Below are 4,405 nucleotides of genomic sequence, written 5' to 3' on the forward strand. Positions count from 1 at the left end.
CGGAAGTAGCGAAAACGAAGTTCTGTAGCGAGTACAGCCGATATTTCGCAATTATATGCCGCGCCTCTTTACCGCCACGTGGTTTGCAAGTCCTTGTATATGAGTTTTTAGTAACTTTATTACTGTTCACAGTTGTTTTGGTATATTATTATAAATATCTATAGGTATATACATGTTAAATTTTATTGTTCTTGGTATATAAATTGACACTGAATTTCACATACAGGTTTTTATCTACTAAACGTTGCTTTTCTCACCGGACTCAATAAGTGTTATCAATGATATACAGCCCCCCTGTGGGGCCCCCAGATGATTTATCCTGAAAGGATCATAAATCCTTTCGTATGCAATTCTTGACATACACTAAGACCTCTATTTATCGCTACCTTTATTTGAACGCCGCCTTTATTTGAACGGCACCTTTATTTGAACGCCGCCTTTATTTGAACGCCACCTTTATTTGAACGACATTATAAACAAAAGGCTAGCTATATAACTGTTGAAAAATACAGCGCTACCCTTTAGTTGAGCGCCGCCTCTATTTGTCCGCCACTTTGACATTCTTTGATCTTTATAAACTCATAATAGAAAGTGATCCGTTGAAGTGTCCACAAAATAGTGCAATGAAAACAATCCATTTCAAAAACAATTACATTATACTAGTTTACATTATACAAACAGTAAAATACATCTAAATTGCCTAATCTGTTCGAAGATTATCACAAACTTGCCCCGTTAATCCTTCAAAAAGAAAAAAGAACTAAACAACTTTTTTAATTCAAGTCCCTATTTGGGTATGTCCAACATACCAATTATCTGTAGGTGCATGATATCTTGTGTCTTTATATGCCATGTTGTACATAGGCATGTAAGTACATGTAAGTACATGTTCTTCAGTTGGTCCGATGGTTTCAGACTTGCGCATCTGGATACTTAGGTGCTAACAACATATTAAACTTTTAGGCAATTTCGATAACTTTTTTGATTAGAAAGAATTTTGATTACATCTAGTAAAAACAGCTGCAACACAAATCCATATAGTTACAAAACCTACCATAATAGTGCCAGTAGTTATAATGGGTCAATCTCAATGGACCTGGTTTTACCCGTTATAAAATCTTTAGCCCCCCTGTGGGGCTGTATATCATCGGTGTTATCTACCATCCTAAAGTCGAACAAATTTATGAAATCTTTAGCCGTTATAAAATCTTTAGCCCCCCTGTGGGGCTGTATATCATTGGTGTTATCTACCATCCTAAAGTCGAATAAATTTTAGTTATAAGTTTGAAGTTTACTAAAATACATCCTAAAACTTTCGTAAAGCATGTGTTTAGTAAGCTAAGTTCATTCAAGGTAGATTCAGCGTTTATGTTACATGTCTGTTTCGAAGATAAGAACTCTCCACACGTACCTGCCAACTCTCACGCATTGAGCGTGAGACTCTCGCAATCACCCCAAAGAAAAGGTGAAAATGCGTGAGATTTTTGCCCCAATTTTCTCAATTTCATATATACTATGATTGATACATCAATTGCCCCAAAACCAAATCTCACGCATTACCCCATTCTTGGATTGGCAGGCCTGTCTCCACACATTGTAATGTTATATTATCTTGCAGATTGTTGTGTGATATTTAAGGAATTTACTCACCTGAACACCGCACTAACACCAATGATTTAATAACCACTGCTTCTACTTCAATCTAAACTATGGTTGGCTGAGCACAGGCGAGCGGCCTTGTTTGCTATGATTGTCAAGAGTGGATAGTTCAACCTATAGGACTTGACCCAGATCTTTGGGGGTCCTACTGTCAGGGTTGGAAAGTTTGAAATTTTGAACGACGCAGAAAGCAGCAATCATGCTAGGATTAGATTCACGGAGATTGTAACGCTACAACAAAGGCGTAATAAACTGTCAAGCTAGGAATGCATCAGCATCGGAAGCTCTGACAGGTCAGCGTGTCAGACTGCAGAGATAGGACAGCATCCGTGTTGGTAGCCTTGCTACAACAGCGCGTTACTTGTCAAAACAATTTATAAGTAAATTGTCTGACAGATAACACCACCATAGGAAACTTGGAAAAACTAAGAGAGACGGCGATCTCTCCCCAATGCTACAAACAGCATAATAATTGATGTATTACTACTACAATGCTCCCATGTACCAAGCATAGTAGCCGTCTAACCATTACAGCTGATGAAGAGATATTAACAAGCTTGTTTATATATGATGTCACCACTACACACAAAGAAGATGTATTGCCATATGCTAATCAATTAGAGGGACAAGCACAAGCAAAGACATACATACATCGAAGGTCGACCAGTCATAAACGAGCCGAATGTTTACAACACTTTTATAGATATAGCTTATAACATCATTTATTATAGATAGTATGACTTTGTAAAATCATAATATAACTATGCATGAATTTAAAGGTTTTTAAAAAACAGAATTGATGTAATGAATATAGAATAGCATGAAATATGAATATCCCTTTTGCCTTATGTAAGATGGATTATTATAACTGTCTCAGAATGAATATTATAGCAAAATCTATTTTATATGAATCAGCTATTGACGGTTTTCAGATTATGGTCAATCTTGTACAAATTATTGACTTAGTTTAATTCACGAGTGTATCGCATCGTCATGGAATCCCATGAGGTGTCAACTGTCAAAGCATCAGATATCAAATGTCAGAAAAAGAATGCTGGCTGACATGGAAGACAAGCCTTGTACATATTATTAGTTTAATTCACGGGCGTATAGCATCGTTATGGAATCCCATAAGATGTCAACTGTCAAGGCGTCAGATATCAAATGTCAGAAAGGACCGCTGGCTGACATCAGAGACACTAGAAATAGACATTACAAAAATGTTATAAGAATCCAGTGACATTTGACACTAATCCGAGAATAAGTATATAAGGAGGAGCTGGCAGCATGCCAAAGCAGAGCGCATCTGGCGGCGAGCCAGAGACAGCAACTTGGCAGCAAGCCAAGTAGCAAAAAGAGGGCACATAAAGAGCGCAACTGGCAGCGAGCCAGAGAAAGACAGGATCTGGCAGCGAGCCAGAGACAACAACTTGGCAGCGAGCCAAGCAGCAAAAGAGGGCACAGAGAGAGGCTATTATAAGCCATAGGAGCCTGCAGCAGACAGTCTGCAGAGGATCAACCCATTGAGGAGGAAATATACAGCAGATACAATCTACCCAAAGAGGCGGGAAGCCAGGAAACTACAAAGCCCTAAAAAAATAGAATGCGTTCAGCCCCCTGCCAGCAGAAGGAGTCGTCATTACACGCCTCGTCACTACACGCCTCGCAGACACACGTAACTATTAAACCTAGAAAAGCCATAACTAATAGGGCTAATTATACATGCGTATTGTTATTTTTGCTTTGGCTAGTTAGTATTGACAGAATTACTGTTATTTTTGTTCTTCTAAAGGAAATAGAGTTACAGACACTTGAAAACAAACCACTGGTGCATTCTTGTTGTATATTACAATAATTGCCTACAAGTACTAGTAGGTCTTGCAATATCAATACTACTTGTTGTGAACTTTGATACTTGGGCTCATCATTGCAATAGCGTGTTATTGTCAAAACAAGTTGCAAGGAGAACTATTAATATATATATAATAGGAGTGCCCATCTCCATTGATTGAGTTGTTATTTCAATTTGGCCTTATAGCAGCAGTCTGATTTTTGTGAGACGGAAGTGCCACTTTGTCTGCGGTCAAAATTTGTCTTGGGAGAAATTGAACTCAAGGTCCAGAGGCTAATCATTACACATAGAACCACAGAACCATAATATTATTACACTCAGAAGAAACACACAAAAACAATACATTTCATACTATTATTTAAATATCAAATTATTATTATTACTGTTAAAAGATTAATTGCAAATTTACTTCAAATTAAATAATATATATCAATTATAAATATAATAAAATTTAATAATTTCAATTTTTTCCCTTGACACTACCACACAAAGTTGTCGTCAGAATAGTCACTTTTAAAATCACTGTCGTCACCTTTTTCAAACTGGTAACCAAAACAACCTCTTTCTTCACATTCGTTATTTTAATGCGAATATTCATTCTGGTGGCACTGGGTTGCGTTGAAAACCTGAAACTTGCTCAGCTTTAACTTGTGCTAATTCAAAGCAAAGCTCAACCAGCGACCTTCACAAACTTACTAGTGATGTTTGGGAGTGTTGCTGATTACTCCGCGAAGATTGCCAGGCGTCTTAGGTTTTTAGGGCTACTCTTCTTTAACTGAAAATAGACCGAGATTGTCTTTAATAATCACTGTCAGTCACAGACTTGGAAATGGATTTGCTGTCAGTGTGTCGTGGCATTTCATTGCTGTTTATTCAAATTGCCTGGCAGTCTAT

This window comes from Watersipora subatra, chromosome 3 (assembly GCF_963576615.1).
Source record: "Watersipora subatra chromosome 3, tzWatSuba1.1, whole genome shotgun sequence".
Lineage (NCBI taxonomy): Eukaryota > Metazoa > Bryozoa > Gymnolaemata > Cheilostomatida > Watersiporidae > Watersipora > Watersipora subatra.